This window comes from Hesperophylax consimilis, chromosome 14 (assembly GCF_061612785.1).
Source record: "Hesperophylax consimilis isolate HC1 chromosome 14, BYU_Hcon_1.0, whole genome shotgun sequence".
Lineage (NCBI taxonomy): Eukaryota > Metazoa > Arthropoda > Insecta > Trichoptera > Limnephilidae > Hesperophylax > Hesperophylax consimilis.
This window is the reverse complement of record NC_142849.1, coordinates 2,474,393-2,487,552: the sequence shown is the minus strand read 5'-3', so window position 1 is coordinate 2,487,552 and position 13,160 is coordinate 2,474,393. Positions and strand designations below refer to the sequence as shown.

Here is a 13,160-nt window from a genome sequence, read left to right as displayed (position 1 = left end):
GATTTGACAAATATTGATCGGTCGCGCAATGAAAATGTAAAAAAAACAGTAATACCTATTGACAGCACTATCAGATAATATTTTAAATTTAAATGTCGATTTACCAAAGCAAATACGGAACACATAATCAAATGGATAAATTTCGAAGCATTTCAAAGGAGACCAGGGCAATAACATGTCATATGAAGAAACGTGAAGTTAGCAACTAAACGCAAAATGCGAAAATGTCCGCGTTTTTGAGGATTGGAACAAAGTATTTGTTTCCAGTCAAAAAAATCTTGCATGAATATTATTATTAGTAAATATTTTAACTCGAGCAGTATACAGGCATCTTCACCTTATATCTCTATACCAGCACTGCAGCGGCGTATTAGGGAATCATTGTAAGTAAGGCTGAGAATGTTTAGTAGTAGTTTATAGAAATTTGCCATTTGCAGGGTAGTTTTAGTTTGTGTTCTACTTCTCTCGTTCAACATCAGCGTACAAAATATGTAACTACATAATTGTCAAATACCTAAAGGTCACAAATTCAATACCCTCAAAGATTAATTAATCGTTATTTGGAAAGCTAAATGGCATTGTTGCACCTTTTTATAGGGGTCTATATATTTCCACGAGTTGCAACTAATTATTACAATACGTTTTGTTTTTACGAATTATCTTAGCTTTACTAGAATTAAACGTAAAAAATAAGACTAAAAATTAAAATATTTAGTTACGTTACGTTGGCACCAGCATGATTGACTCAGTAACGTCACAGCCGTATGCCAGAGCTTAAAGCGCTTTCGCTTGTTCCATTATAGAAGTAAATAAATTTTCACGAATTACGCTTATTTCAGGAAAAACTCCCGTATGAATATGTTATACCTACCTGCTTTCTCTCCGTGCTATTTTAATCCTTTTTCCAACTAAGATACTTCCTTTTCCTTATAATTATTATTGTACCTTTAGCACGAAGTTCTTCTTACATAACACTTGATTTCCTTTGCTATTGTACTTGGTTTCAACGATACGTGCTCCTTGCTTTGATAAAGGCAGGTTATGATGAAAAAACACCTCATACTTTGATTTCATTGTTAACCCTTAGAAGACGTCTAGTATTTCGTAAATACCTCAAAGACAAATATTATATTGAAAATCATATTTGAAATAATTGACAGGGAACTACAATGTCAATGTTCTACTTTTCATTAACTGTATTGAAATGCGTTCAAAACTTCTAAAACCTATATTTATACACTGCACGTTGCAGTGTACCTGTTTAGTATTGAAACAGTTTTGGATAATATCTACCATTTTTCCCATCATATACCTACTATAAGACCTGTTATCCATTTCTTTCAATCTTCCTTACCCATACTTGAAGGGAGGAGAATGATTTGTTGCATTGTGAATTGTCGCAAGTACAGCAGTCGAATTCTTGTCGTGTAACAAGAAGGTGCAATCGTAGTGTCCTCGTCGTATTATTCACATGCTTTGTGCTCGGTTTGCAAATATCAAAATCATATTAAAGATTATCTCGTTTTGGAGGAAATTTCACCCCCTGACCAGTGCAAGTTCTTCGAGAGCCCTATTGCCGGGATTCTTGAGATTCAAGGTAGGCTGTTCCTTCATTCCACTTTTCCCGTGATTTTTCAAAACCGAATGAGCTTTACACTGTCGTTTTATTGTGGATTTGATTTACAGTTCATTTACGTGTAATAGAACACGTTACAGCACCTGTAACTGCTATTGTAGTTGGTCGTATCCTAAGGGTGAATTATGGTTATAACTCAATACGAAGGACACCGCTGTACAACATACAGGCCACCTAAGATAATTTCATCAGATCTTCTCTGAGACTATCTCTACAAGGCTACCTTTATTGTTTAAAAATCGCTTGGATATTCGGCATTTGAAACTTATTAAAAAAATTATTATAATTTTACTACCCTCATTATTTCTTGGGTTACTATGCCATGTTGCGAATCTTACTTCTTTAACCACCATTTCGGAAAATGTTACAGTTACCACCCTAAGGGCAGATGTATTAATTGTGGTGAAGTGTGTGTGTTTATATACGTAGAAGTGATACCATGTTGCATGTGTCAAACATGTTAGGGCCGGTATTTCAGAATAATAATTAGTAAAATTAATGTGGTATTCTGCGTTAAATTTCTGTGTAGCCGGTTGGGAGCATTCAGGACTCTTGTGCGGTTTCAGATTAATAAAAACACATATAAAATATTGTATCACCAACCCGGGAACCATTCTGCTATAGGTCACCCCAAGTGGTTCGCTGCGTTTGTTGATTTAGCAGGGGTGACCGGGTTCATCGGGTGAGGCGTGTTCAGGTTGCGCCTGCCCACCAGCCACATGACGTGTCAGATCGAGAGAGGCTGCTTGGGGGAGACATTTTGACCTCTAAAACCAGACTCTCTCGACCCACCGTCTTGCATCGCAGTAGAAGCGATGAATCACATTGATCTCAGTTCTTACCCATCCCTCAAACCTTTTTTAATCCCAGAACTTCCTCCTCTTAGACCCTGAAGGAAGTTAGTTTCCTTTGTTTCCTGTGTGGAGTTAATAAAAAAATACACATATACGAGCATATATTAAAACTAAAAAGCAATTTGAAAAATGTCTTCAACAAAAATTAATTATTTTCTCCAAAGTAAATTTATTATATTATTCATAGTACAATTTCGATTGCTTCAAATATTGATATTTTTCAATGGATTCATTACATTGTAAACCTTGTTTTTATTAACGTTTAGGCCTGTATAACAGAAACGTTATTTGAATTGTCTTTGACTGGAAGTGGCATGTATATTTGAATGAAATTAGAAAACTAACTGACAACTGCGGTGAAAGAATGAAACTTTTCACATTGAAGAAAAATTACAAAGTTTTCGATTTATACAGAAATCTCTCGGTTACTATTCCTTATTGCTACTTATATGAACATTCAAGTAACTTCATAAGAATCCTTTACTTCTTTCAATCTCTTTACTTTCTTATATTGTTTTCAACACACTTCTTGCACCTTTTTTACGTTTTATGCTTGGGTGAGTATAAAACCTTCAAGTTGCACGTTCAACTTCATTCGTTTATTTGTTGTGGTTTAGGAGACTCTGGTTCACTCTTGAGGAGTGCATGACCTACTTTTGACTCAAGGGAAGCTTTAAGCTTTGCCTGCTGCGGCTAACCTATCGTATTATTTACATGATGGATGTACAACAAAATCAACCATACAAGCATTTGCACTACAAAGGCTGACACATATTTTAAACATGTTAAAAATAGCAAACTTATAACTTAAGCGTGGAATTAAAGTAGAGAAACATGAAAAACCCTTATGGAGAAACTGAGAACCTTTTTTATCTAAATGGTTTGATTTATTAGTTATCCAAATAAATAAAAATAATAGAATTACAGCCTTTAAAATTTGCAACATAATTGTAAAAAAAAATGAAATGGTAACGGTCTTGCTGGGAATCGAACCCAGGATCTTGTTTTACCGGTACAACGGATCAACCAAGTCGGCCAATGGGACCTAATTATTCTTAAGTCATGGACCAGTTGATTGAGACGTTGTCCCGGTAAGGAAGAGATCGTGGGTTTAATTCCTATTTGAAGCCGTTACCTATTAATTTTCTGTATCTTGTTTTGTTTCATGATTCGTTAAGATTTATTAGTGTCCTCTTCTTCTTCCTCTTTAAAAAGTTAAGTTTGGCAGAGGAATGTGCAATATATGAATTATTTTAGTAATTTATCAGTAATTACCTATTAGCAGTATTTTAGTTACGCTTGAATAAAGGCTATGGAAGCACAGAGTTGAGTTCTTACTAATAAAAACTATCCTTAACTGGATTGCGAAAGAGCTGGCAACATCGCCTTTTGGCAAACTGATATTCCCGCCGTGAAAATTTAGGTTATTTCCGACATTTTATTTTTTAATTGACCGATACCACGGGCATTTTATTTGTATTGCCGGTAACCCGGTCGTTTATTGACATCAATGGTTATTTAAAAATCATATTGCGCACGGGAATTTTATTTTTATTGCCGGTAACCCGGTCGTTTATTGACATCAATGGTTATTTAAAAATCATATGCGCACGGGCATTTTATTTTTATTGCCGGTAACCCGGTCGTTTATTGACATCAATGGTTATTTAAAAATCATATGCGCACGGGCATTTTATTTTTATTGCCGGTAACCCGGTCGTTTATTGACATCAATGGTTATTTAAAAATCATATGCGCACGGGCATTTTATTTTTATTGCCGGTAACCCGGTCGTTTATTGACATCAATGGTTATTTAAAAATCATATGCGCTACTCGACTCACTAGACAATATCTGTTCTGAGCCGGGTAACAGTATCATTACATATATTTTGTTATTTAAACAAATCAGGGCTTAATAAAAAATACAAATGAATACTACAAATAACCTAGGTATAAAATATTACCTATACATATATTAAAAAAAAATTGAACAAACTTTAGTGTGAGAGTTCTTATTGAGATAAAGTACCCCATAAAAACTTATTATATGTAAAGAGTAAAGTTGTATTTAAAAATAAAAATAACTAGGAAAAATGCTAGCAATTGCATTTAAAACATTAGAAACAGTATAATAGTCTGTGTAGGTGTAAAAATAAAAATAAATGATATAATAACACGCTCAATTGCTTAACATAAATGATGTACCCATAATAAATAAAATGCAAGAAGGAAAGAAAAAAATGAAACAAAGAAAAAAGAGAGAGAGAGAGAGAGAGAAAAAGAGTATTCAATATATGGGTGACACATTAGAAACCATTTCGGTGTAAAAATTACATTTAAGTACTCAAAAATGATATTTATTAACACGGACGGTTTGCAAGTAACTTGTTAATGCAATTTCTATTTTTGTTCATTAACCCCGTATTAATGTTTTTATATGTATATTTTTTTGTTGGTTTGAGGTATATGTTGTGTTTCTTTTAAGAAAATGTTTGAAATGGAAGGAGCAAGCTAAGATTCATGTTTTTTAGCAAGAGTGGATTTAATTTTTGGCACTTGTAGATTCCATGTTTTTTTAATAACGTAAGCGCCTTGTAAATGTGTAAATAAAAACAATTATTATTTTTCTCTGGTAATTATCAAAATATTTTTTATGCTTTTTTATTGTTTAAACGATTTAAAAAAATGAAGTGACAGTTTTCTTGAAGATTTCCTAAATGGAAGGTATGTGTTTTCTAAATATCATTGTTTTTGCGCATAAAGTAAAAATACGAGTATATGGGTTTTTTACAACAATATATTCAAATGCATTGTTTTTGCGCATAAAGTAAAAATACGAGTATATGGGTTGTTTGGAATCAATATATTCAAATGCATAAATATTAAAGTATACTTGAAATGCAAAAATCTGAAAGATAATTATTTAGTTTTTACCACAACTTTAAAAAGAGGAAATATAAAGCACATTTAAAGTACATTAAAAATATTCCGAAATTAGATGAAAAATTTTAACTGTATACAACTAAACGATCATATTTGGCTGTATAAAAAATATGGATTTAGCTTAATTTTTTTCTAGCACGATGTCAATTAAAACTTCGTCCTGAAGGTTTCTGAGAGCCTTGCTTATAGCGCTACATGGGTTAGTACTTGGTACGTTTGGTTAGAAGCTTGGCTCTAGTTAGTGGTGCTTTTTTACTGTTGTTTACAACGAGTCACGTTTTAGCCCTTAAAGCCCTTCACGTATTTTCCTGCGGTATAGTTGTTGCATTATATCCGCAGTAAGCCCTAAAACAGTAGCTTTATGCCACAAAACTGTATCACAAAGCGGGCACCATCAAAATATGAAATGGACAAAAACAGAAAAACACGATTTATTTTTATGCTTTTTCTGAGAAGTACATACACTTACGAGTATCACATTTAAAACCACTCGGGTCACTTAGTGCTATATACGAGTATGTCGACAAATAACACGTTCTCATAAAACTCTTTCTATATTATAGTCAGACGCATAATGTAAACAGTTCTTGAAAGAGAGAACACCAAGCTTTATTTATGCATAGCACAAAGGGTAACAATTATTTTAAAGCAATAATTATTCGCCTGAAACACTCATCCACATTGAAAAATCTCCTGATAAAAGATACATGACGCCAACGGGACTCGAACCCGTGTCCCTTCGATTTTCGGTCGACAGCTCTGACCACTGAGCTATGGCGGCTTATCTCTTATCCGCGAAATAATTCAATATATACTAGTGTATATACTAGTTTACCAAAAAAATAATAAATAACTATATTTATGCATTTAAAAGTTCAATCATAGACTCTCACGTATAATTAGAAAAAATCTATAAAACGGAAAACAACCAAACAACCCGGTCATGGTTTCCAATCTTTTAAATTATAATTTTTACATAAACGAATAATAGTAAAATGACTATAACCTTTATAATACGTTTTTAGTTTCCCATACAATATATGGTATAGATTAAATTTTTTAGTATTAAAATGATAATCTGAAATAATTTTTCGTCTGCTTTCAATAACAGCGAATCTATTTCAAATTCACTGTCGACCTTGAATATTAAATTTAATAACTTGCTGTAAACGAAAGATATGAAATTTCTTTCCATAACAATACCTTCTACACAGCATCCCCAAAGATGACAGAGGCAGATACTTTCAGTATACCACGGCGATACTGAAAGTATCTGCCACTCTGGAACGTGCAAACATTTTATAATACTAGCTGAACCCCTGTTACAGTGGCTATGCAGATAGAGAAACAATAGAGCGTTTTAATTTTAACTCCAACAGATGGCGCTGTTTCAAAAAAGCATGTTTTTACCTGTCACAGGTGACATCTTTATAATATAGGTAATAGGTATATATAAACACACGCTTATTCGAATGCAACGTTGTATCAACATTTCAAAGCAATCGGTGACGAACATTCGGAGACTTAAGATTTTGAACAAACGAACATTTTTATTTATAAATTAATATATATTATTTTAAATACATAAAATCTGCAACAAAACAAATACAATTTACTTGCGCATGCCGGGATTTTAACCCGCGACCTCTAGAATCGTAGCCAAGGATCGTAACCAATCAACAACGGAGTCTGTATCTGTCATGTTTACGAGTTTAATGTCATGTTTTAATTATGTGTGAAATAACACACATAAAGTTAATACATCCAGAGACAGTTTTTTGCTCTGCTTTTAGAGTTTTTTTTGCTCTGCTCCAAGATCGTCAAAGAAGGTTATCTTGCGAACTGAATCGTTATTTTTCCGCAACATAAATTTCAGCACAAAGCAAATTTGAACTAGACAGTGAGGAGTAACATGAGCAGAGTACGAAAAGATTATGATTTATCCATCTAATTTTTCCGTAGAACGAGATGCCATGGCTCTTATTATTAATTAATGCCAGTTGATGCTGTAATCAGGCCTGGCGGATGGACCAGACATTGGGTAATAGCGCTCTAAGAAATTAGCTCGGAAGAGAGATGAGTTGGGCAGATCTGAGCGCGGTTGCATTTAAAGAAGCTGCCGCGTTTAATTAATTATCTTTTTTAAGGCATTTACTTAATTTGCCGACAAGACAACCCTTCATCAGAATAAAGTTTAACATCACAGAGCGATTCTCGTGTAGAGCTTTGTTACGAAGTTTTTTTTAAATTATGTACTTTTGAATCTTTTGTTAATGCAAGATAAGTTATACGAGTGTTAACCTTTTATTATTTTTTAACTTATCTGAAGATCACGTGAAACTTTTATTCACTGAAAGAAAGATACATTATTATTTCAACATTGATTCAATTGATTTCTTAGTTCCTGTTTCCATTATAAAACTAGATCAAACCCGTGAAAAATCACGGGGTATTACGAAAAATGGAAAAAAGAGCAGACCCTTGAAAAATCACGAAATCTAACATTACTTGTCAAGATTAACTGAAAGAAATTTAATTTAATACATATTTCAAATTAACAGAATTAAACTACATAATTTACTGTTAAATATATTTTAGAGATAAGAATATTATCCTTTGTTTGAATTTTTGATACATTTCGTGTCAAGTGACTTGCCAGGCATGTTTTTGTGTATCTGTTTGTAAATAATTTATTTGATAGATCCTAGGATCTGGTAATAAATAGTTGACGTGACTTAAAAAAAAACGGCGCTATGCAAACAATCCACTTTTATTATTGTAGAAAGCAATCACTTTGTGGTTCGTCATATTTAATAAAAATAAAACCTTTATTTTTAAAATGGCGATTAAAATATTTTTCTGTTAAAATTTTTGCAACTGACAACGACAATAATTGTCTGTTAAAATTCTATATCGTAGGTAGGTAGGTATTTTATCGTTTTCTGAATTCTAGTCAATCATTTGCATTTTCGAAATGACACTTAAACTCAGCTGAAATCTAAAATCAGCGTTTTAAGAATTGAATTTCTAGGTTAACACGACTCTTTTTAGCTGAAATAAAATCTTTGGCCAAACCTGGTAGCAATACTAGTGTTTGATATTATTTCTTCGGGTCTATGTTGTTAGTTTAATTTTTGTCCTGTAGTAGGAAGGATTCTTTTGAAAAAAAAAGAAAGCCGTTTTAGGCGTATATTATATATAAATAATCACTCAAAAAAAATCATCCTACAATTTAATTAAATTTAGTGGTTTTTAATACTTTAGTAATTAAATAAAAAATATTGCCTGTTAAACAGTAAAATAACGGAAAACCTTTATCGTATCTTTTAGTACGGCCAATTAACTTACTACACCCCTGTTCGTATTATGATAAGGCGTAACCCTTTTGCGATTTCTATTCTGATACCTTTGTAAATAAACAATGGAAGATGTATTCGTCTTTCAAAGTACTCTAGTGGGAGGGTGATAAATGATAAAGAAAACGAGACATAAAGCTCGATTGTCGCACACTCTTAACACTGGAGTGAACATCGGATGAAGGATCTTGCAATATTTATCAAGGATATTCATAAGTGTCCTTCTACGTAGGTCGTAGGCTCTACCCATTAGTAGGTAGGTACCTACAAACATATTATATTCTCTTCGTATACGAGGTGCCTGAAACGAAATTCAAAATATTGAAAAGGGCTTTTTTGTGTGACAAAAACATAAGAGCTCTTACAAACAAGAACCAGACAAGGGGTTATATCAAGGGGTTCTTTCAAGGGGTTGTGTCAAGGGGTTTTGTATCGTAGAATTAGGTGTTAACAATAAAATTAAATAATAATTTAAATAATAATCCACAAAACAGCGTGGCATTTAATGTTGTCAAATTTAAAGAGCGATAACTCCATTAAAAACAAAATTACCGCAACCGATCTGTGAAGGATTGGATTTTAGTGTTCAAAATGAAATAAGTATCACCCAAAATTCATAACAAAAACATCCTGAAACTGATTCTGTCTTTCAAAAAGGCTTGCTTAAGAGAAATAATATAGTGTGATACTGTTTGATCTCGAAGTGAAGTTGTAGATGAACATTCTGGCAGACAGGAATATTATACCCGCTGGTTTTCCAAAAATAATCTGATTTCCAGAGTAAGTGAGGCTGGTTGCGCCAATACACATTATACATCAATTTATTCACACATCACATGCATACATATGTACATACATGCGACCACTGTACTGAGAGAATATTGCTGTTCCTTTATCCCACCTACTTCGATTCCTGCACCTTTCTGTGCACATTGTGTGTCAGTCTATTACAATAACTCGAACCGCATAGCTCACTATATAAACCGCATCCGCTCGAGATTTTTTATCTTGCTTACCTTATTACGTTTTCATCCGCGCCGATATCGTGCAAACCGTTATGTGTTCAGTGCCATTGCTGTGAGGAGAATAAACGGGAAGAAACGTGTGCACTTGTTCCTAATGGTGTATTCCATACAACATATTATTATCTTATGTGCAGTGGTAATTACATTAACTTTCAAGGTGCATCTTTTACACTCCTAAACAACACACATAACACCTTTTACACACCAGAGACTTTTGTCAACCATGGCCAAAAGCTCGTGTGAGTGAAGAATCGTGTGAATGAATTGAAGAAAATGTTCATCGAAGAAGATGTTCTTTGATGAACAAATCCTCCAAGAATTCAGTCTCCAATATCAAACAATGATGGCGTTATTGTCGGATCCTTCGTAGGTCAGTCTAGAGGTGGGCGAAAGCTCTGGACTGTTGTACAAATAATGAAATCTTGCCCAGATTCAGTGGCTAGTTTGCAGGTTTGACAACCGCAGCGACTCCAAAATTCCAGTGTTAGTAATATGGCCCAAATCTAACGGCAAATACTTCTATGAGTGCCACACCATGAACCTTAAAGGCTCTGGACAGAGCCATTCGAGAACAATTTGAAGCCGCGGGTGAAGGGGGAAGATGTATGAAAAATGCCTTTTCCTATATATTTTTTTAAATGACGTCCCAAATAAATACCCTCAAAAATCATAAGCCGTTATAATGGATTTAAAATTTTAAAAATAAAATTAGAATAGGTTATTTTATATTACTAAAAATCAAATTTCAATGATTTGACGTACAAGATTGCCAGGTTAGCAGGCAATTTCCCCTCACTTCTAGATTTGACTTCAATGTCATTCATTGCAAACCGCACTAATGCTTCTTAGGTTCATGTCCCAATCACCGTGAAATAGATAAAATACATGTAAAACGTTCCACACACTTTGTTACAGAATCCTTTATGTAACAGGTATATTATTGCTAGCCTTGAAGAGAATGGGATTAAACGAGGGAGGAAAGATAGATGCCGGAAATTCGATCCACGTGTGTGTGAGAAAGTTTTCGCCGATGTAAACAGAATTGTATCTGCATGTTAAAAATAAATGAATACAACAATTTTAAGATTTCTGATTTTATAATAATACGCCTTAGAAAAGGCTCAAAACATAACAAACTATTTAAACTGGATAAAATGGCGATATTTCAATTTTATTTTATCAACTTTACTGGAAAAAAACTTGTTCAATAATGCATGTTTGTAATGGAAGAATTTAAATGCAAAATACCATTTAAAAACAAAACACACTATGCGTACCAAAATATAAAGGGAATTACCTAAAATAAGCTCTTACAACCAAAATTCTAAATACTTTGGAATGTTAAAATCTCAAATAGTATTTCCAAATCATTTCTGTGGAACACAGTCTTAAAATTGATGTTTTTAGGTCATCTGATGTCCACAGTGTGTTGGGCTAACGTGTTCGTTTATATAAACCAAGTAATGTAATATAAACAACGTTTATTAACGGTACACAATTATTAGGCATACTTACATAATAGTCTAGCCATAAAATATAACCTACTCAAATTTATTATGTACAAACATCATTTTATTAGGGTCAGGATTTAATTGCTTCGCCGAGGGGCATCAGGGCTTCCTTGCATTTGCCACTTATGCATTTCAAATATTTAAATTTAAAATAATATTGTTAACTCGCCACGCGTTTCTGTGGATCAGTTTGTCTGTTCAGATAGAGATACAGTAGCGCGTTTTGCTTTTACGCCCAACAGATGGCGCTGTTTTAAAAAAAAACATGTATTTATTTGTCACAGATGACATCTATATACTAAAGGTATATAAAAACACACGTGTATTCGAATGCAACGTTGTGTAAAAATTTTAAAGCAATCGGTGAAGAACTTGGAAAAAATTCGGTTTATGGGAGTCACTCGAATAACCAAAATTGAACTTGATTTAGACTAATTTAGGGCTGGGGAATCCGAATCTGTAAGAATTAGGTGGGGGTCGGCACTATTAACTGCGTTATAGGGTTTTGAAATTTCGTACGCGATACATAGAAACCATGTTTTATTTATCAATTATGACATAAGAAAATCAAATTAATGACTGTTTAATAGTCTCACATTTCAGAAGTGCCAACCAAAAAATAAAAAGTGTTGCCATATAATAATAATATCAATGCATGGAAAATTCAGAAAATTAAATATCATTTGCCAGATTTGTAGTTTATTATTTAAAATCTGGTAAATATTAAATATATATATATATATATATATATATATATATATATATATATATAACCTAACCTAACTGTGATTTTCTATAAAAAAAATGACCCTTTAATAACGCCTGCTCGCGTCCCCTTTAGAGTTACATCCCAGTTTTCAAATAGTTTGTGGGCTACGCTAGGTTTGTATAGACTGGTTTGTGATTTAATTCTAATACCTTTTTCCCATGTTCTTCCGCCTACTCTAACCCAAACTAAAAACCTTACGTATTTTGTAAAAAAATATTATTATTATATGGCAACACTTTTTATTTTTTGGTTGGCACTTCTGAAATGTGAGACTATTAAACAGTCATTAATTTGATTTTCTTATGTCATAATTGATAAATAAAACATGGTTTCTATGTATCGCGTACGAAATTTCAAAACCCTATAACTCAGTTAATAGTGCCGACCCCCACCTAATTCTTACAGATTCGGATTCCCCAGCCCTAAATTAGTCTAAATCAAGTTCAATTTCGGTTATTCGAGTGACTCCCATAAACCGAATTTTACCCAAGAACTTTCGGAGATTTAAGATTTTGAACAAACGAACACTTAGGTACATTTTTATTTATTATAAATTTTACAATGGTGCATACAGTTTAAAAAAGGCCTTCAAAGCCGAAACAGCTGTAACAATAACAAAAACCAAAAAATACTTCCAGAACTTAATAATTATATTATTATATTTGATTTTAATTATTTTTTTTTTTTTAAATTCTGTGTCATCTTGAAATGTTTTTTGGGAGATATGCATGTAAAATATATCAAATGGGTCATAATGGATTTAACATCGCAAGTTGAAAATCGTTGCGTTGACTCTGGATGTTACAGGTTGTAACGGTATTTTTAATTCAAAGTTGAACACTCATATGTTTTTTCTGAAAAACAATCACCAAATCTGAAATTTTGTAAATTTTCTCTGTCTGAATCAAGCACCACAATAAATTCTTTCTTTCTGAAGTGCTTGTTTCTTGAGAAGGTTTTTTGGGAACCGCGCCAGTTGGATCATGTATGGAAAGCAAGTTGTTAGTTTGCTGTTAGTGTGGAGTGTTAAGTGTATCGCCTCACGTCAGCTTCCTTGGGTAATT

General features: G+C 33.1%; 1 protein-coding gene and 1 non-coding gene across 8 annotated transcripts in view; one reads left to right on the top strand and one right to left on the bottom strand.

The window, feature by feature from the left end:
• Positions 1-13,160, top strand: part of LOC149417772 (angiotensin-converting enzyme-like) — a 444,505-nt gene that overhangs the window by 176,792 nt on the left and 254,553 nt on the right. The window lies entirely within an intron of this gene.
• On the bottom strand, positions 6,144-6,216 carry TRNAF-GAA (transfer RNA phenylalanine (anticodon GAA)). Its single transcript has one exon. It is a non-coding gene; the product is annotated as a tRNA-Phe (tRNA).